We start from the raw sequence: 22691 nt of genomic DNA, 5'->3' as shown, positions 1-22691 counted from the left end.
TAGTATTTCACAGTAGGTGCTAATGACACAGAGATTAATTCAACCACTGGTAATAAATTACTAAGCACTTTCTGAATACCTACTTCATGCATAGAAGAGGGCATTCCAAGGTAAGATGTGTCCCTATTCCTTCATAAGTTAAAATTCCCTGAAAAAGAGACAAGTAAATTGCTATAAACATTGAAATAAAATAGTTTGAATGTTATAGCAAAGGTGCAAATACTACATTTGAGGAATGTTGAGGTGAGAATTCTTTACCATGGTCCCTGTGCAGAAAAAAATGACTTAAAGCATCATGGGATAATTATGTACACATATGTATATACATATATATACATGTAGATAGATATGTATGCACATATATAAATATGATTGCGTAATGAAGATCAATATAGCATTCCATCTATCTGTCTATCATTTATCTATTTCATTATAGCACAGAGGAAAAGGGAAAAATTTTCTCTTGTTTGTTCTGGGCCCTTGAGGAAAAACTGGCTTTGGGGTGAAGGTCGTATTTGCAAAGAATTGTAATCAATGAATACAACTCAGTAGAGAGACTGGGGATGATGAGAGAATAGCACGTGCAAAAGCAAATAGGGCTCACAATACAGATGATATTTGGGAGTCAAGTGTCTAGTGTTATTGGAGCATGGATATGAACTTCAGATTAAACAGCAAACTCCAAAGATGTGCTCCCTTGGAGAAATTAATCATCCCTCCATTCCATTTCTATTGAGAGCCTCCTCTAGTCAGGATGGCAAACCCTCATGTGGGGTTTAACTTTTACCTGGCACTGTCCTAAGTGTTTTCCATTGACTAAATAATCTCATCCTCACAACACCCTATGATATACTCTATCATTTCCATTTTATATACGTAGATATCAAGACACAAGAGGTTAAATGGTCTGATTACACAGTAGGCCAGCAGTAGAGATTTTGATCCAGAAATCTAGCAGTGATGTCCACTCTTCACCATGACACCATCCTGCCATAGGCAGAGGTGTTGCCATGTGTTGGAGATAAAGGCAGCCACTGGCATGACCGTCACATGTGCTTGAGCACATATACTCATAGGGTAGATATTTAAAAGGCAATTAACAAGTGCACAGTTCAGTCCAGTTCAGTCACTCAGTCGTGTCTGACTCTTTGCGACCCCATGAATTGCAGCACGCCAGGACTCCCTGTCCATCACCAACTCCTGGAGTTCACTCAGACTCATGTCCATCGAGTCAGTGATGCCATCCAGCCATCTCATCCTCTGTCGTCCCCTTCTCCTCCTGCCCCCAATCCCTCCCAGCATCAGAGTCTTTTCCAATGAGTCAACTCTTCACATGAGGTGGCCAAAGTATTAGAGTTTCAGCTTTAGCATCATTCCTTCCAAAGAAATCCCAGGACTGGTTGGATCTCCTTGCAGTCCAAGGGACTCCCAAGGGTCTTCTCCAACACCACAGTTCAAAAGCATCAATTCTTTGGCGCTCAGCTTTCTTCACAGTTCAACTCTCACATCCATACATGATCACAGGAAGAAACATAGCCTTGACTAGATGGACCTTAGTTGGCAATGTAATGTCTCTGCTTTTGAATATGCTATCTAGGTTGGTCATAACTTTTCTTCCAAGGAGTAAGTGTCTTTTAATTTCATGGCTGCAATCACCATCTGCAGTGAATTTGGAGCCCCCCCAAAATAAAGTCTGACAGTGTTTCCACTGTTTCCCCATCTATTTCCCATGAAGTGATGGGACCGGATGCCATGATCTTCGTTTTCTGAATGTTGAGCTTTAAGCCAACTTTTTTACTCTCCTCTTTCACTTTCATTAAGAGGCTTTTTAGCTCCTCTTCACTTTCTGCCATAAGGGTGGTGTCATCTGCATATCTGAGGTTATTGATATTTCTCCTGGCAATCTTGATTCCAGCTTGTGCTTCTTCCAGTCCAGCGTTTCTCATGATGTACTCTGCATATAAGTTAAATAAGCAGGGTGACAATATACAGCCTTGATGTACTCCTTTTCCTATTTGGAACCAGTCTGTTGTTCCATGTCCAGTTCTAACTGTTGCCTCCTGACCTGCATATAGGTTTCTTAGGAGGCAGGTTAGATGGTCTGTTATTCCCCTCTCTCTCAGAATTTTCCACAGTTTATTGTGATCCACACGGTCAAAGGCTTTGGCATAGTCAATGAAGCAGAAATTGATGTTTTTCTGGAACTCTCTTGCTTTTTCCATGATCCAGAGGATGTTGGCAATTTGATCTCTGGTTCCTCTGCCTTTTCTAAAACCAGCTTGAACATCTGGAAGTTCACAGTTCACGTATTGCTGAAGCCTGGCTTGAAGAATTTTGAGCATTACTTTACTATCGTGTGAGATGAGTGCAATTGTGCAGTAGTTTGAGCATTCTTTGGCATTGCCTTTCTTTGGGATTGGAATGAAAACTGACCTTTCCCAGTCCTATGGCCACTGCTGAGTTTTCCAAATTTGCTGGCATATTGAGGGCAGCACTTTCACAGCATCATGTTTCAGGATTTGAAATAGCTCAACTGGAATTCCATCACCTCCTCTAGCTTTGTTTGTAGTGATGCTTTCTAAGGCCCACTTGACTTCACATTCCAGGATGTCTGGCTCTAGATTAGTGATCACACCATCGTGATTATCTGGGTCATAAAGATATTTTTTGTACAGTTCTTCTGTGTATTCTTGCCACCTCTTCACTGTTAAGTGTAAATCAGGAGATTCTGACACAGTCTGGAATGCAGATGAGGGTTGAGGACAGCTGTACCTGAGCAGGTGACAGTTATGCTGTGGCCTGTAGGCTGACTAGGAGCTATCTGGGTGGAGAGGATGGAGAATGTGAGAAGTCTGTCCCTAGATCAGAAAGCATCCTATGTGGAGGCCTTGAAGCAAGAAGAAGCAAGCTTGTTTTTAGCATATAAGCAGAAAGAAGGCTGGTGACCTAGGGAAATGTTAGGGGAGTTATTGCTCAAGCCAAAGCGTGAGGAGCCAGGAGCTGCTTCTGCAGGGCCACCGTCAGAATTGTGGTTTTTATCCTAAGTGCAATAGGAATCCTTTGAGCAGCTTCAGCCGGAAGTTGGCATGAAATGCACTTGAAAGAGCTTACTCAGGCTGCTATTTGAAGAATAGTAAGTGTGTGTATCTGGTGGGGTGGGCAGGAGAGGAGGGCAAGAGTGGCTGCTGAGAGCTCTTTTAGGAGATTGATATGATCAAGATGGTGACCTGGATGGGGATGATGGTTATGAGATGGAGCGATGAGCAACGACTCAAGAGATATTTTAGAGATGGGATCCACGATATATGGTGTTTGATGGTCTGAGATGACTCCCGTTTCAGGACTCTCTGGAGCAATGGCTGGCAAACGTTTTTTAACAAATGCCAGATAATAAATTTTCTAGACTTTGTGGACCATGTGATATCTTGCAACTACCCAACTTTGCAATAGCTGTGCACAAGTAGGCATAGACAGCAGAAGACAAAGGGACCCAGCTATTTCCTCATGGAACTTGATTTAAACACAGGAAATAGCTCAGATTGGGCTGAAGCTTGCCCACTTCTGGTTTTAGTCACTAGATCATGTCCGACTGTGACCCCATTGACCGTAGCCTGCCAGGCTCCTCTGTCCATGGGATTCTCCAGGCAAGAATACTACTGCCGGTTACCATTCCCTTCTCCAGAGGATCTTCCCCACCCAGAGATCAAACATGGGTCTCCTGCATTGCAGGCAGATTCTTTACCATCTGAGCCACCAGAAGGAAGATGGGCTAAGCAAGAAATTGTGTACGTCAGTTCCTTTCCTTTTCATCATAGCACCATGAAGTAACTGTTAGGACTCTTCTTGTTAGAGATAGCAATCTGCACTCCGGCTCTGTTAATGACTTTTGCAAGGTCACACAAGTAAGTGGGAAAATCAATACTTGAACCGAGATTCTTTTTTTAAATTTTCAAGCCCATGAAAGACCTTCCCGTTAGTTACCCCCTGCTATCACTCACTCCTTTCCCCAGCAACCACTCTGTGATAGTGGTAAAACTTTGTTTTGCAAGCTTTTCTCACGTCCCCCCAAGGGCATTTTTCTTCCTTGAATTTTTTTTTTTAAAGCCAAATAAAAAGGGATAGTGAGAATCTAAATGCATCACCGTTGCTTTTGTTCAGTACAATAGACTTTATATCGCTTTGTCCACTTCCTACGAAGTGGGATATAGGACACTTGTTCCAAGAAATTAGCATGGCGTTTTTCTCTTTTTTTGCTCCCATCACAATTTTATCTTGGGGATAAACAGTGTTATTTTCATCCCCTCCATTTGAGCCCACATCGAACATTTTCTATTAAAATTTAAATAAGCCACTTCAGAGAAAGATGAAGATGTGAGGCTAAAATGAGCTGATTCACTAGAATTTGTTCCTGAGAATATAACTTATTTTCTCTAACAGCTTATGCAACTCAGCTTTGTAATAAGAGTTTTAAGTGGGCCAGCATTGTGCCATTTTAGTCATTTCCTTCTACTTTTCCACCCAGAAAAACCAACCGCAAAAGGGAAATGAGGAACACTAACTCTCTCATCCCTCACTCTATGGAGACTCCATTATTATTCTACAAATTTGCTAGGAGCTGTAAGAATTTTTTGAAAATACACTGCATTCTCTTTGTGTGATCCTCAATCCAAACACATAGCAACAAATCTTTGCTGCTGGCTGGCTAATTGTCCAAATGTCTCTCTTCTTTGATTAAAGTAGGAGACGGGGCTTGCCAAGGCAGGTGGGAGGTGCTGAGAAGAGATGGGCGTGGGACCAGACAGCAAGGTGAGTGATGAGCTGGAACAAAGGCAATGCTAAAAATGATTGGTGGACAAAGACTCAAAGAGCCAAGAAGAGACGCTAGATGGGCTCTAAGTCAGGGGTCTAAAGTCAGGGCACAGAGGAAAGAACTCAGAACCAAGTAGGTAAGAAAAGTATGAGCAAAGTGTCAGGTAGGTGGAGTAGTATGGGAGTCATTTTGAGTGATTAAGAAGGCTATCTGAGATATGTTTCTTATCAATCAGTGTTGTAAGAGAAAATGATTCTTGGGTTGAGTAATTTTGAAAATATGTACCTTGATTTTTCTCTTGTTGAGTAATTCTGAAAATACATACCTTGATTCTTAGGGAGTCATATTGATAGGAATAATAATAAAAATAATGATAACAATAAAAATAGATATATAGATGATGACTGACATAAACCTTACTACCACTTACCAATATCCCATCTTCCTCCACTGCTGAACATACTGAATGTATGAGTCTCCGCTGTGGTCCATGAGTTAGACGCGAATGAGCAACTAAACAACAGCAGTGAGAGATTAGCATGCGCCAGACATCATTTACAGTATTTCATGTATGAAAACATTTGTATGTTATTAGTGGCTCTGATATGCCTGAAGTGAAGTGGAAGCCGTTTAGTCCTGTCTGACTCTTTGCAACTCCATGGGCTGTAGCCTGCCAGGCTCCTCTGTCTGTGGAATTCTCCAGGCCAGAATACTAGAGTAGGTAGCTGTTTTCTTCTCCAGGGGAATCTTCCCAACCTAGGGATTGAACCCAGGTCTCCCACACTGCAGGCAATTCTTTACCATCTGAGCCACCAGGGAAGCCTGATATGCCTAGAGGTAAATAAACATAGAAGAAACTTGGATAAGTTTCTCCAAGTGTTTAGAACAATAGAAATGAACCACAGGGAGAAAAGAAGACTTACACTGTTGGCAAATGGAGGTAGAGAGTAAAAAAAAAAAGAAAAGAAATTCTAGGAACTCTGCTAGGTCTTACATGGCAGCCTGAGTGGGAGGGGACTGGCAGGGAGAATGGATACATGTATTCACATGGCCGACTCACTCTGCTGTGCACCTGAAACTGTCGCAGCATTGTTAATCGGCCACACTGGCAGGTAAAATGTGTATTAGTCTCATCTGACTCTGCGACCCCATGGACTGTGACCCACCAGGCTCCTCTGTCCATAGAATTTTCCAGGCAAAATGCTGGAGTGGATTGCCATTTCCTTCTCCAGGGGATCTTCCCAACCCAGGAAATGAAACTGGGTCTCCTGCCTTGCCGGCAGATTCTTGACCATCTGAACCACCAGGGGATTCCAACATTTTATATATATATATATATATATATATATATATATATATATATATATGCTGCTAAGTCACTTCAGTCGTGTCCAACTCTGTGCGACCCCATAGACGGCAGCCCACCAGGCTCCCCTGTCCCTGGGATTCTCCAGGCAAGAACACTGGAGTGGGTTGCCATTTCCTTCTCCAATGCATGAAAGTGAAAAGTGAAAGTGAAGTCACTCAGTCATGTCCGACTCTTCACGACCCCATGGACCGCAGCCTACAAGGCTCCTCCGTCCATGGGATTTTCCAGGCAAGAGTACTGAAGTGGGTTGCCATTGCCTTCTCTGATATATATATATATATATATATATATATATATATATATAAATAAATATATAAATATATATATAAATATATATATAAATCCTAATAGCTTCTCCTATCCTTCCCACAGCAGAACCTGAGATGATCAGTCGTTCTGGCTTGTGGCTAGCATTAAGCACACAAGAGGACTTTGGGAGCCAGCAGTGGGGGGAAGACGGAGGCTTTTATTTTAGTGGATTGATTTCTTAGAGGACAATTGCCAGGATGCTAGCTTATTTTCCCTAAACCAAAACCCCAGGAAGAGATAAAGTCCTTCACCTATTGAACAGGTAAGGGAGCAACTAAGACCGAGATTAAGAACTAACATAGTAAGATCTTAGAAAGGTGAGGCTCTTGTGGCTAATGTGTCTATGGCCAGTATTGCTCTATTTGTCATAGTGGTATGACTAAAATAGTCATCTGATGGAGAATGTATCACAGACATTCCAGGCATGATGGCTAAACTTAGGTGTCAATTTGACTGGCCCATTGGATGCCCAGGTTAAACAGCATTTCTAGATGTGTCCATGAGGGTATTTCTGGATTGTTGCTGTTGTTTAGTCGCTAAGTCATGTCTGACTCTTTATGACCTCATGGGCCAGGCTTCCCTATCCTTCACTATCACCCAGAGTTTGCTCAGACTAATAGTCTTTGAATCAGTGATGCTATCTAACCATCCCATCCTCTGCTACCACCTTCTCCCTTTGCTTTCAATCTTTCCCAGCATCAGTCTTTTCCAGTAAGTTGTCTGTTTGCATCAGGTGGCCAATGTATCGGAGCCTCAGCTTCAGCATCAATCCTTCCAATGAATATTCAGGACTGATTTCCTTTAGGATGGACTGGTTGGATCTCCTTGCAGTTCAAGGGACTCTCAAGAGTCTTCTCCAACACCACAGTTCAAAAGCATCAATTCTTGGGTGCTCAGCTTTCTTTATAGTCCAACTCTCACATCCATACCTGACTACTGGAAAAACCATAGCTTTGACTAGATGGACCTTTGTCAGCAAAATAATGTCTCTGTTTTTTAATATGCTGTCTAGGTTGTTCATAGCTTTTCTTCCAAGGAGCAAGCATGAAATTTTAATTTTGTGGCTGCAATCACCATCTGCAGTGATTTTGGAGCCCCCCTCAATCAAGTCTCTCACTGTGTCCATTTTTTCCCCATCTATTTGCCATGAAGTGATGGGACCAGATGCCATGCTCTTAGTTTTTTGAATGTTGAGTTTTAAGCCAGGTTTTTCACTCTTCTCTTTCACTTTCATCAAGAGGTTCTTTAGTTCCTGTTCACTTCCTGCCATAAGGGTGGTGTCATCTGGGTTTCTGAGGTTATTGATATTTCTCCCGGCAAACTTGATTCCAGCTTGTGCTTCATTAAGCCTGGCATTTCTCATGGTGTATTCTGCATTAAGTTAAATAAGCACAGTGACAATATACAACCTTGACATACTCCCAATTTGGAACCAATCTGTTGTTTCATGTCCAACTGTTGCTTCTTGACCTGCATACAGATATCTAGGAGGCAGGTTAGGTGGTTTGGTATTCCCATCCTTGAAGAATTTTCCACAGTTTGTTGTGATTTATACTTTCAAAGGCTTTGGCATAATCAATAAAGTAAAAGTAGATGTTTCCCTGGAATTCTTGTTTTTTCATAACCCATTATAAATTAAGATAAGGTAGTAACCAAATGAAAGTAGCTTAAATATTGATAAAGTTTTATTATCTAACCTATAGAGGAACTGGAAGGTAAGATGTTCCAGGTTATTTAATCCAACGGTGCAGTGTGTCAACAGAGATAAGAATGTTCTTATTACTCCTTTTTGCCCTTTGCAGCCCATTGGCATTCATCCAAGAGGGCTTCCCTAGTGACTCATATGGTAAAGAATCCGCCTGCAATTCAGGGGACTTGGGTTCAATCCCTGAGTAGGAAAGATTCCCTGGAGAAGGGCATGGCAACTCACTCCAATATTCTTGCCTGGAAATTCCCAAGGACAGAGGAGCCTGGCAGGCTACAGTCCCTAGAAGTGCACAGAGTCAGACACAAATGAAGCGACTTAACATGTAATGCATGACATTCATCCAAGACAAGTGCCCTCATGATATCAGGATGGCTGCTATAGCACCAGCCCTTACATTGCCACACAAGAATGTCAACAGGAAATCAAGTTTCTTCTCATCTATCTCTTTTTATCAGGGAGGAAAATCTTTTGCAGTAGCCCCTGATGAGCTTCCCCTTTGCGCCTTATTGGCCAAGGCTGTATCCCATGTGTTGTGTATGCTCAGTCACGTCCAACTTTTTGTGACCCTCTGGACCATAGCCTTCAAGGCTCCTCTGTCCATGGAGATTCTCCCAGGGTCACGTCTAAATCAAGCCCTGTCAAAAGGAATAGAATCACCTTTATTGGCCTAGGTTTACCAATATTCATTCCTTGGGCCTAGCCTGGAGTCCTCTTCCTTGGGAACTTGGGAAGATTAATATGAATAAAATCAAAGACTTTCCATTAAGGATGAAGGAAAGAGAGTTCGGGGTTAGTTAGAAGACAACCAAGAATGTCTTCTGTAATTCACAACTGTATTTCAAGTTCCAGAAGACTGCCAATGACTTAGTAGGTCCTTTAAAATAGCTGTGTCAAGAAAACTCCATTCTTTCATGTATTTTCAACTGCCTACTCAATATCTCCACTTGGATTGCCATCGAACCACCAGAAGCTAGGAGAAAGACATGGCACAGATTCTTCCTTATAGCTCTTGGATGAACCAACCCTATGGACAATTGGATCTCATACCTCTAGCCTTCAGAGCTGTGAGAAAATACAGTTCTGTTGTGTAAGCCATCCAGGTCATGGTATAGTCAATCCTAAAGGAAATCAGTGCTGAATATTCATTGGAAGGACTGATGCTGAAGTTCTGATACTTTGGCCACCTGATGGGAAGAGCCAACTCATTGGGAAAGACCCTGATGTTGGGAAAGATTGATGGCAGGATGAGAAGGGGGTGACAGAGGATGAGATGGTTGGCTGGCTGGCATCCCTGACTCAATGGACATGAGTTTGAACAAACTCTGGGAGATGCTGAAGGACAAGGAAGCCTGGCAAGTTGCAGTCCATGGGGTCACAAAGTCAGACACTGCTGAGGGACTGAACAACAGCGGCAGGAAGCCATACAGGTTGCGGTGCATTTTTATTCACTTCTTTTCTTTCAGTATCGAGGCCTGGGAGGTGGCTTAGGCCACCCAATTATTATTGCTGGGGTGTTCCTAAGGAATTGAGTATGGCCCAGTGGAAACTGTGCTGGAGAACTTGGTTTTTATTTTTATTTTGCCTCTAAGTTGCTGGTTGACCTTCAGCAATTTAGAGCCTTAGACTTTCCTATCTTCAGCAACTTCCTATCTTCAATCTCCAGGGATGCTTTAACAGTGTCCCATGGGAAGCTTCACACAAGGTTATTCTTTTATCAGATTTTCAAGGAAACCAAAGGAAAGTTGTAAATATCAAGTGAAAGAATTTCAAGAAGACTTAAGTCAAAGGGCAATATTCTCTAAATAGAGATCAACTGAGCTCTCTCATGTGTACTCAAGAAGGTAGCCACCTCTTTTGCTTCCTGGCAAGGCAGAGGACAACCCAGAGCTGCCAGATGATGATGAATAGAAGTGTTGCTACCGCTTAAGTTTTAAAATGAATGACCAGTAAGCAGGATGACTAGATTATATTGGGCTACCGCGTTTTCTGCTGGCAAGGTTTTCAGGAGCAGTTAGGAGCAGGTTGAGGAGGAAATGAAGCAGATTCCAACAAGATACCTGCAGAACCTGAATGGGAAAGGGCCCCAGGGTAGAAGGTGGAGCATCCCACCGAACTCAGCCCTCCTCCTCCTTTCTCAGCATTGGAGTTTCTTCCCAGAGCAATAAATCTTGACTGGTGAGACAGAGGCTCTCTCCATTGTGAGCTCCAAGTTGCCCATGGAGTCAGGTTTGGGCTGCTAGTGAGCTTGACTGTGTGGTATTAAGAGATGAAAATCTTCACTTCTGCAGTGGTGCCAATTTGTGTTGGTTACCCATGAGTTTTCACGTGGGAAATTCTTGGCTGGTTTTCCCCTTCCTGAAAGCTCCCTTCACTTCAACACTATTCTTTGAGAGATCCCTATCTTGACAGCCTGGAGCAGTCACAGGAAACGTTCCCACGACTTGAGTAACTAAACCTAGTTCTAGTGTGAGCCTAGTATAGGTACGTTTTTCTTCCCTCCTGGTATATTTAGTTTAATATATGATTCATAGCTTATTAGCTTGTGCAGACCACTTGGCCCCCATGCTTCATAGTAGTTGTGCTGTAAGGATGCCTAATAAGAATGCCTATCACCTCTGGGGGCTTCCCTCGTGGCTCACTGGCAAAGAATTCCCCTGCCAATGCAGGTGACAGAGGAAAAGGGGTTTCAGTCCCTTGGGTTAGGAAGATCCTCTGGAGAAGGGAAAGGCAAACCACTTTGGTATTCTTGCCTGGGAAATTCCACGGATAGAGGAGCCTGATGGGCTACAGGCCATGGGGTTGCAAATAGTCAGATACGACTGAGCGACTCAACAACAGCAACAGTTCTTACATTTTACTTCCAGCTAAGCCATTCATTTATTTCATCCAAAGTCTTTGACCCAATCAAGTGAGCTCTAGCTTTAAGATCCAGAATTTGTTGAAGTAAAATGTGACTTTAGTTTTGCAAGAGAACACTTACTTCACTAAATTAGTTGGGATGAAACCCTGTTAAACTGTGTGTCATCATAGGTCTGGTAGTGACAGCCTTGAATTCTTTAAAGGTTCAAGCTCAAATTATAACTCTAGTGACATTTCTCTCTAGGTTGCACTGCACTCTTTTTTCTTTCTATTTGCAATTTTATTTTCCCCCATAATAACCAGGAAAGTTGATAGAGTCAGTTCCATCTACCAGATAAGACAAATGATACTTGGGGAGGATAAACAACAGTCTCAAGGTCACCCAGCAGCATGAAACAGAGTTAATACCTAGAACTAGGCCTTCTGACCACACATCCAGTGTTCTTTCCACTACAGAGATTATTACACTAACCCTGCCTTGGAGTTGTTTAAGGCTTTATCTCCACATCAGTCAAAAACATATTAAGTGGCTGCTATGAGCCAGGATGCTGGATAAATGCCTGATAACTCCCAATCCCTGTGCTAAAGAGGTTCATAGTTGCATAGTCGAGATAAGATTCCTGCATAAATAGCCCCAGCACAAAGCAGAATGTGAATAGCTTAGGAATTAGAAAGTCTTTAGATCATTGGAGACAAAGGAGTGTCTAGCTGAGGAGTTTTTAATTTATTGGTAAGCCTGAGGAGCCATTGGCAGTCTTTTTTGAGTGTCCTGTATTCAATAAGCTCCTCTTAAAACAAAACAAAACAAAATGTGGGAAGAGTTTAGAGGAAGAATTTGCATCTTCACTATTCTCCACTGGAGGAAAAATGGAGGAAAACAAGCAAGATGTAGTGGCTTGTTCAAGTCACAAGAGGGACTCAGACCAGCCATCCTTCCCCATGCCTTTTTCTTAAAATCTATTATACAGACAAGGTGACTGGGCGGGCAGATAGGAGCTGGTAGGCCATAGGGGATGCCTTAGCTTCCATTTCCTTCTTTGGGGCATTGCCTACAAGTCTGGAGGCTCTTAGAGGCTATGTTAGTCATGCTGCTTTTCGGCCTGGCCATTTAAAAGAGGACTTAACCATGTGACTTGCTCTGTCCAATAGGAGATTAGGAGACATGACACAGCAGTGTTTTGAAATGAGCTTGCATTCTGGGCTTTGCTCTCCTGAGCCTCTGCTATCACTCACGAGCATGTCCAGGCTGGCTCAGTGTACGGAGAGAGGGGGATATGTTTGGGGGAGCACTGGGCCTGTCATCACAATTTAACAGCATCTGTCTATCACCTTACGCACACTTCACATGACACCATGCCGCTTCTCTGCACTGTCTGTGTTGAATCCTGTTCATGTCATCTAGGGCTACAGGTATGAGTTGAGTGAACCCCTGACCCTAGGTGTTTCCTTCCTTTAACTGCAGCCCAAATATCGTCTCTTTTAGGAGATACCAAACACTTCTAAATCCTGCTAATGGTTCTCTTCTCTGGGCAGCTAGAAAAATAAGAATTCTGAGTACACTGAATGAATATGCTGTCTTTTGATAGACAGTCTTATTTGAATGTCTCCTCCAAGCAAATATGTAGCAAGAGGATTCTAGGCAAGAGGCAGAGAGACTGTGTGGGAGCCCCAGATAGCCAGAAAGTGGAGAGTTACGACCCCAAACATCTGAGCCTCTCCAAAGTTGCTTCCTTAAGAATGCAAGGAAAAGGTCTTATCCAGGCAGCAAGCATGGAGTTCAGGCCAGAGCCTCATACACAGGGTGGAGGATGAAATGTGCAATTGTGAGTCTGTATTTGGTGTGATGGGCTTCCCTGGTGGCTCAGTGGTAAGAAATCTGCCTGCCAATGCAGAAGATGTAGGTTTGAAGATCCCTTGGAGAAAGAAATGTCAACCCCCTCCAGTATTCTTGCCTGGCAAATCCCATGGACAGAGGAGCCTGGCAGGGTACAGTCCATGGGGTTGCAAAGGTGTTGGTTATGACTTAGTGACTAAACAAAAACAACAGTTTGGTGCCACAGAGAACTTAAATTTGTGGGCAGCCAGGGCAGTATGTCCAAAATGTCAGTGATACACAACTGCTCGCCTTTATTGGGCACGTGCTTAGGACCTTCCAAGTGGATGCTATAGCTCCCATTGAACATATGAAGAATCAGAAATGAGAAGTGATTTACCCAAGATCAAGCAGATGATAGGCAGAAGAAAACTCAAACTCAAACTCAAGCCTGCCTAACTCAGGGTCAGCACTTTGCTGCTCGCCTACTTCCGAGATGTTTTAGTACCACTGTGATTTCCAGTGGTAAAACGACCTCGTCTCAGGGGCTCAGGCCCTCCCCAGTGGGGTCACACCACCAGCTAGAGTTTTGGAGGTAAAGGCAGTTGTGAAGAAGGGTCCTTGGAGAAGTTGTCTGTAATCCCATGGACAGATGTGCACCTGGTTCCTCATGTCCCACCATCTACCTGTCCCACCTGCCCCAGCCAGCCATAGCATTGGCTGGTGGAACACATCAGTACTGGCTGGGGAGGAGGGAACAAAAGAGGGAGACCCTTAAGAGTGGGCTGAAAGAAGGTTGCACAGGAATTTGACAGGCAGGAGAAGCTTCAGGAACAAGTGGAGTTTTCAAAGAGGGCTATGGATCTCATTTCAGCTAAGTATCTTCAGAGTCTGTAAAGTTCAGTTCAGTTTGGTTCAGTCACTCAGTTGTGTCCAACTCTTTGTAACCCCATGGACCAGAGCACACCAGCCTCCCTGTCCATCACCACCTCCCAGAGTTTACTCAAACTCGTGTCCATTGAGTCGGTGATGCCATCCAACCATCTCGTCCTCTGTCGTCCCCTTCTCCTTCCGCCTTCAATCTTTCCCAGCATCAGGGTCTTTTCAAATAAATCAGCTCTTCCCATTGGGTGGCCAAAGTATTGGGTCAGCTTCAGCATCAGTCCTTCCAATGAATATTCAGGACGGATTTCCTTCAGGATGGACTGGTTGGATCTCCTTGCAGTCCAAGGGACTCTCAAGAGTCTTCTCCAACAGCACAGTTCAAAAGCATCAATTCTTTAGTGCTCAGCTTTCTTTATAGTCCAGCTCTTACAAAGAGTCTGCCAAAGTGCTCAGCAAATTGCAGGTCTCAGTGTCTCCTTGTTGGCTGTCAATGAAGAAATGAGGGAGAATAAATGAATGGCCATTTCAGCCACAGGAATTCTATATTCCATTGTTTATAGGCTCAACAAGGCAGCAGGAAGAATGATTATATTGTATTTTATATTTTGTAATCTAGCCAAGAAGTTTGACATACATGGAAACACTTTTTTTTCTTTCGGATTTAAGAGTGTTGTTTATTATAAACACTTTGTAAAGTGGGAGAAATACAAAGGTATGACTAATCTTCTCAAAGATGGTCAGTTTTTAACATTTTTAAATATATTCTTCTAATCTTTTCTCTGTGCTTACACACATACACACACACACACACACACTTTTTTTAACCTTACATAGAGTGAAAACATGTTCAGAAAAGACTCAGAATGAAAGAATGAGGTTCCAATAGTCCATTTGACTTTTTTTATGAAAATAAAGCCCACAGTAAAATAAAAGATGGGCAAAATATGGCATCTTAGGCTATAGATGTTCAAAACAGGAAAACTGTTTCTTATTTTCCAAATATAACCTTTCTTTTCTCTTTAGGATGATTATATTAATGGTAATGATAATAATTATTATTCATTAATTCCTCACCATAAACTAGGCAGTGTACAAAATACTTCACACATTTTAACATATTTTTAAAAAAATCTTACTACAATACTGCAAGTTGGAAAATGCTATCTCCATTTAAAAGAGGAGGTTTGGCAATTTGTCAAATGTACTCAGCTGGGAACCCAGACTTGTCCAACTCAAAGCCAAGTGCTCACCCCAAGGGTGTCAGAAGTGGTGGCCCAGAGGTCTCCACACAGGACTGAGAGCCAGACTTCCAAATGTCATATCATAGGATGCTCCTGTGACTTTAAAGGGCTTTTGATGATGTGTCTTTGTGCTGAAGAGGTTACAGTGGAGTTGACTGTGGGCTGCTACACTCAGTTGTTAGCTTTTGCGCCTGTTAAAGCCCCTAGACTTACCTCTCTGTTAGTGCTGACTGTCCGAGTTGCAGAGAAGGTCTTAGTCAGCCACCCCCTTTGACCTCCCTGCCAACAGCCTGCGTCAGTTGCCAGCCATGTGAGTGAGCCATCTTGGACCTAGCAATGCAGGCAAGCCTTTAGGTCTGTCAATAGGCTAGAGCCACAGGAGAAGCCTAGTGGGAGAACCAGCTGAGCCCACTCAACCCACTGGACCGGGAAAGATAATAATATTCTTTCATTCATTCATTCATTTTTGGCTGTGCTAGATCTTCTAGGGACTTTCCCTGGTTGCAGGGAGTGGAAGGCTGCTCTTCCGTGTGGTGTGTGGGCTTCCCATTGCAGCGGCCTCTCCTGTTGCAGAGCACAGGTTCTAGACTGTGGGCTGAGTAGTTGAGGTGTATGGGCTTAGCTGCTTCATGGCATGTGGGATCCTCCTGGACCTGGGATTGAACCTGTGTCCCCTGCATTAGCAGGTGGATTCTTAACCACTGGACCATCAGGGAAGTTGCAATAATCATATTCTTTTATTGGAGAATGCTTTGTTATACAGCACTGGATAATCAGCAGTGACACTGAGTTGGGTTGAATTTCACACTTACAGGGATTTTTTTCAGGAGAATTTTTCCTAGTAAGTGAATTTTGGGTTTTAAAATTCAAACTCGTATGTGGTAAAGATTTTCTTTTTTTGCTATTATGTAACTTGTCACCTCCATTAAATGTTGGCAGTGAGGGTTTTATATGCATCCATATTGCAAAAGGCTCCATGGAGACAGACATTGTAATAGACTAAAATTTGGCAGAACTATCAGTGTATTTTCAAAAGGGAAAATCATAGTGTCCAGAGCCCAAGATTCTTGATCTCATATGATAACATTCTGCGCCAGTAGATTGAGAGGAAGTGGACTTACATTTTTGAACAAATTTGTGCTTGGTCATGACATATTATTCTTTCATACAGCCATGGATTAAATAACCTGGAGGAGGAAATGGCAGCCCACTCCAGTATTCTTGCCTGGAAAATTCCATGGGCAGACAAGCCTGAAGGGCTACAGTCCATGGGGTCACAAAGAGTCGGACATGACTGAGCACACAGGCAAGCAATGACTTGATTAAGGCTTGTATGAATATTCTTTACTGAGTCTCTGATTTTCTTTTATGCTTTTTTAGGTTCTGGTAATAATCTGATGATTTCATGAAGGAATTTGCAAGTTTAATTTTAAAGATCTGGAATATTTTAAACACTACTGGAACTTGTTGTTGTTGTTCAGTTCTAAGTCATGTCTGACTCTTTGTGGCCCCATGAACTGCAGCACTCCAGGCTTCCCTGTCCCTTCACTGTCTCCTGGAGTTTGCTCAGATTCACGTCAATTGAATCAGTGATGCTATCTAACCAACTCATCCTCTGCCGCCCTCTTCTCCTTTTGCCTTCAAATTTTCCTAGCATCAGGGTTGGAATTATTTGTCTTCAAAAACTTGTTAGAATCCTTTTTTGAAACTCTTAGTCTAGAACTCGTGTGTGTGTGTGTGTGTGTGTGTGTGTGTGTGTGTGATTAGGGAGGGTGGAGTAAACAGTGACTTCTGGAATTACAAGTTGCATGACAGTTTGGATAGTAGTGCCTTTGCCTGAGATAGGGAACTCTGGAAGAAAGCCTAGACTGAGTGAAAACCTCATAGATTTAACTTCAGAGAAATGATGATTCTGCAGATTTTGGCTGAGAAGGAGGCTAAGAGTGGCAGGGTGCTTGACTAGAAGATTCCTATAGAAGTGAACTGAAAGTCGCTCAGTCATGTCTGACTCTTTGCCATCCCATGGACTTTACAGTCCGTGGAATTCTCCAGGCCAGAGTACTGAAGTGGGTAGCCTTTTCCTTCTCCAGGGGATCTTCCCAACCCAGGGATCAAACCCAGGTCTCCTGCATCGCAGGCAGATTCTATACCAACTGAGCCACAAGGGAAGCCTGAAGACTCCTATAGAAGCTGTGTTTAAATATTGCGTGAGTTTGCTAGGACTACCGTAATAAAGTGCCATACACTGGGTGGTTTAAACAACAGAAGTTTACTATCTTATACTTGTGGAGACTACAAGTTCAGAATGCGGGAAAACCTCCTGTCCCTTCTCCTGGCTTTTGAGGACTCTTTGGCCTGTGGAGCCATAACTTCCCAATATGTGTGTGTCTGTTTTTAAATTTCCCCTCTTGTGAGGACACCAGTTACATTGGGCTAGAGTCCATTCTAAGGACTTCGTCTTAATTTTACTACCTCTGTGAAGACCCAGTCTCCAAATGAACTCACTTTCTGAGGTCCTGGGGCTTGGGACTCCAGCGTATAAGTTTGTGGGGAGGATCACAGTTCAATATACAACAAATATCAAATGCATTGTCCTAACTTAGATTGTGTTTGTCTGGGGGTAGCTTACGGGATGGGGCTAATGAAGATTGAACAAGAAAATGTACTGTCTTCCCAACCGTTTCTTATTGCTGCAATTAATTTGCTACATAGATGACTTTGAGATAGTCAAAGCTGATGCTATGCTAAGCAAAAAAGTTGATCACACAAAAATACATGCTGTATGACTCCATTTACATGAAATGATCCCCATGGAGAAATTCAGAGAGACAAATTAGTGCCGGCCTAGGCCCGGGGCTGGGCGTGGGATGTGGGCTGCATGCTGAAGAACCTCGGTTTTCATTTGTGCTGTACCGTGCTTACTTGCTCAGTTGTGTTTGACCCTTGGTGTATCACTACGAACAAAGTTAGTGGAGGTGATGGAATCCCAGTGGACCTAATTCAAATCCTGAAAGATGATGCTGTGAAAGTGCTGCACTCAATATGCCAGCAAATTTGGAAAACTCAGCAGTGGCCACAGGACTGGAAAAGGTCAGTTTGCATCTCAATCTCAAAGAAAGGCAATGCCAAAGAATGCTCAACCTCCGAACAATTGCATTCATCTCAAATGCTAGTAAAGTAATGCTTAAAATTCTCCAAGCCTGGCTTCAACAATACGTGAACTGTGAACTTCCAGATGTTCAAGCTGGTTTTAGAAAAGGCAGAGGAACCAGAGATCAAATTGCCAACATCCGCTGGATCAGGGAAAAAGCAAGAGAGTTCCAGAAAAACATCTATTTCTGCTTTATTGACTATGCCAGAGCCTTTGGCTGTGTGGATCACAATAGAGAGGGGAATACCAGACCACCTGACCTGCCTCTTGAGAAACCTATATGCAGGTCAGGAAGCAACAGTTAGAACTGGACATGGAACAACAGACTGGTTCCAAATAGGAAAAGGAGTACGTCAAGGCTGTATATTGTCACCCTGCTTATTTAACTTATATGAAGAATACATCATGAGAAACGCTGGACTGGAAGAAACACAAGCTGGAATCAAGATTGACGGGAGAAATATCAATAACCTCAGATATTTAGAAGACGCCACCCTTATAGCAGAAAGTGAAGAGGAACTAAAAGCCTTTTGATGAAAGTGAAAGAGGAGAGTGAAAAAGTTGGCTTAAAGCTCAACATTCAGAAAACGAAGATCATGGCATCCGGTCCCATCACTTCATGGGAAATAGATGGGAAACAGTGGAAACAGTGTCAGACTTTATTTTGGGGGCTCCAAAAATCACTGCAGATGGTGATGGCAGCCATGAAATTAAAAGATGCTTACTCCTTGGAAGAAGAGTTATGACCAACCTAGATAGCATATTCAAAAGCAGAGACATTACTTTGCCAACTAAGGTCCGTCTAGTCAAGGCTATGGTTTCTCCAGTGGTCATATATGGATGTGAGAGTTGGACTGTGAAGAAAGCTGAGCACCGAAGAACTGATGCTTTTGAACTGTGGTGTTGGAGAAGACTCTTGAGAGTCCCTTGGACTGCAAAGAGATCCAACCAGTCCATTCTGAAGGAGATCAGCCTTGGGATTTCTTTTGGAAGGAATGATGCTAAAGCTGAAACTCCACTGTTTTGCCACCTGATGCGAAGAGTTGACTCATTGGAAAAGACCCTGATGCTGGGAGGGATTGGGGGCAGGAGGAGAAGGGGACGATAGAGGATGAGATGTCTGGATGGCATCACTGACTCGATGGACATGAGTCTGAGTGAACTTCGGGAGTTGGTGATGGACAGGGAGTCCTGGCGTGCTGCAATGCATGGGGTCGCAAAGAGTCAGACACGACTGAGCGACTGAACTGAACTAACTGAACTGACCCCATAGACTGTAGCCCACTAGGCTCCTCTGTTCACAGTAATTCTCCAAGCAACAATATTAGAGCAGGTTATCATGCCCTTCTCCAGGGGATCTTCCTAACCCAGGAATCGAACCAGGGTCTCCTGCATTGTGGGCGGATTCTTTACCAGCTGAGCTATCAGGTAAGCCAAGGGATTCTTTTCAGTTCAGTTCAGTTCAGTTGTTCAGTCATGTCCGACTCTTTGCAACCCGATGAATCGCAGCATGCCAGGACTCCCTGTCCATCACCAACTCCCAGAGTTCACTCAGACTCATGTCCATCGAGTCAGTGATGCCATCCAGCCATCTCATCCTCTGTTGTCCCCGTCCCCTCCTGCCCCCAATCCCTCACAGCATCAGAGTCTTTTTCAATGAGTCAACACTTCACATGAAGTGGCCAAAGTATTGGAGTTTCAGCTTTAGCATCATTCCTTCCAATAAACACCCAGAACTGATCTTTAGAATGGACAGGTTGGATCTCCTTGCAGTCCAAGGGACTCCCAAGAGTCTTCTCCAACACCACAGTTCAAAAGCATCAATTCTTCAGTGCTCAGCTTTCTTCACAGTCCAAGTCTCACATCCATCCATACATGACTACTGGAAAAACCATAGCCTTGACTAGACGGACCTTAGCTGGCAAAGCAATGTCTCTGCTTCTGAATATGCTATCTAGTTTGGTCATAATTTTTCTTCCAAGGAGTAAGCGTCTTTTAATTTCATGGCTGCAGTCACCATCTGCAGTGATTTTGGAGCCCCCCAAAATAAAGTCTGACACTGTTTCCACTGTTTCCCATCTATTTCCCATGAAGTGACGGGACTAGGTGCCATGATCTTCGTTTTCTGAACGTTGAGCTTTAAGCCAACTTTTTCACTCTCCTCTTTCACTTTCATCAAGAGGCTTTTTAGTTCCTCTTCACTTTCTGCTATAAGGGTGTTGTCATCTGCGTAACTGAGGTTATTGATATTTCTCCTGACAATCTTGATTCCAGCTTGTGTTCAGTCCAGCGTTTCTCATTATGTACTCTGCATAGAAGTTAAATAAGCAGGGTGACAATATACAGCCTTGACGTACTCCTTTTCCTATTTGGAACCAGTCTGTTGTTCCATGTCCAATTCTAACTGTTGCTTCCTGACCTGCATATAGGTTTCTCAAGAGGCAGGTCAGGTGGTCTGGTATTCCCATCTCTTTCAGAATTTTCCACAGTTTCTTGTGATCCACACAGTCAAAGGCTTTGGCATAGTCAATAAAGTAGAAATAGATGTTTTTCTGGAACTTTCTTGCTTTTTCCATGATGCAGCTGACTGTGGCTCAGATCATGTACTCCTTATTTCCAAATTCACACTTAAATTGAAGAAAAGTGGAGAAAACCACTAGACCACTCAGGTTTGACCTAAATCAAATCCCTTATGATTGTACAGTGGAAGTGAGAAATAGATTTAAGGGACTAGATCTGATAGACAGAGTGCCTGATGAACTATGGATGGAGGCTCATGACATTGTACAGGAGACAGGGATCAGGACCATCCCCATGGAAAAGAAATGCAAAAAAGCAAAATGGCTGTCTGAGGAGGCCTTACAAATAGCTGTGAAAAGAAAATAAGCAAAAAGCAAAGGAGAAAAGGAAAGATATAAGCATCTGAATGCAGAGTTCCCAAGAATAGCAAGGAGAGATAAGAAAGCCTTCCTCAGCAATCAATGCAAAGAAATAGAGGAAAACAACAGAATGGGAAAGACTAGAGATCTTTTCAAGAAAATTAGAAATACCACGGGAACATTTCATGCAAAGATGGGCTTGATAAAGGACAGAAATGGTATGGACTTCACAGAAGCAGAAGATATTAAGAAGAGGTGGCAAGAATACACAGAAGAACTGTACAAAAAAGAGCTCCATGACCCAGGCAATCATGATGGTGTGATCACTCACCTAGAGCCAGACATCCTGGAATGTGAAGTCAAGTGGGCCTTAGAAAGCATCACTATGAACAAAGCTAGTGGAGGTGATGGAATTCCAGTTGAGCTGTTTCAAATCCTGAAAGATGATTCTGTGAAAGTGCTGCACTCAATATGCCAGCAAATTTGGAAAACTCAGCATTGGCGACAGGACTAGAAAAGGTACGTTTTCATTCCAATCCCAAAGAAAGGCAATGCCCAAGAATGCTCAAACTACCACACAATTGCACTCATCTCACACGCTATTAAAGTAATGCTCAAAATTCTCCAAGCCAGGCTTCAGTAATATGTGAACCATGAACTTCCAGATGTTCAAGCTGGTTTTAGAAAAGGTTTAGAACTAACACCTGAAAAAGATGTCCTTTTCATTATAGGGGACTGGAATGCAAAAGTAGGAAGTCAAGAAACACCTGGAGTAACAGGCAAATTTCACCTTGGAGTATGGAATGAAGCAAGGCAAAGGTTAATAGAGTTTTGCCAAGAGAACACACTGGTCCTAACAAACACTCTTTTCCAACAACACAAAAGAAGACTCTACACATGGACATCACCAGATGGCCAACACCAAAATCAGATTGATTATATTCTTTGCAGCCAAAGATGGAGAACCTCTATACAGTCAGCAATAACAAGATGAGGAGCTAACTGTGGCTCAGATCATGGGCTCCTTATTGCCAAAGTCAAACTTATATTGATTCTTTTAGGGGAATGGAAATGTCGTAAAATTTGAATATGGTGACTGTCACACAACTTTGTGACTATTCTAGAAACCACTGAATTGTAGCTTTAAATGGGTACATTGTATGGTTTGTGAATCATATGTCAATAAAGCTATTGAAAACAAAAGCCAATGTTAAGTCAGCAGTTGGATATCAGGGTGTTTAACTGAATTTTAAAGCACATTTTGGTCATGAGATTCTAAGTTCTGCATTTTTTTTCATCTCTCTGGATTTCATTTTTCTTCTTTGTAAAATGAGACTAGGGTCTATAGGTGGTATCCAGTCTTCTGGCACCAGGGACCACTTTTGTGGAAGACAGTTTTTCCATGGACCAGGATGGGGGATGGTTTGGGGATGATTCAAGGGCATTGCATTGACTGTGCACTTTATTTCTATTTTTATGACATCATCTTCACCTCAGATTGCCAGGCATTCGATTCTGCAGGCTGGAGACCCCTGTAGTAGAAGATCCCCTCTGCAATTCAACTCAAAGGATCGTCCAATGTCCGTATTTCACTTACAGAGCAGACTAGCTTAGAGCCTGGACTTTGAGAGCAGCAGATCTGAATTTGAATCCCCTCTTCAACTAGC

Source organism: Ovis aries, chromosome 6 (assembly GCF_016772045.2).
Source record: "Ovis aries strain OAR_USU_Benz2616 breed Rambouillet chromosome 6, ARS-UI_Ramb_v3.0, whole genome shotgun sequence".
Taxonomy (NCBI): domain Eukaryota; kingdom Metazoa; phylum Chordata; class Mammalia; order Artiodactyla; family Bovidae; genus Ovis; species Ovis aries.
This window is presented reverse-complemented; position numbering follows the sequence as displayed.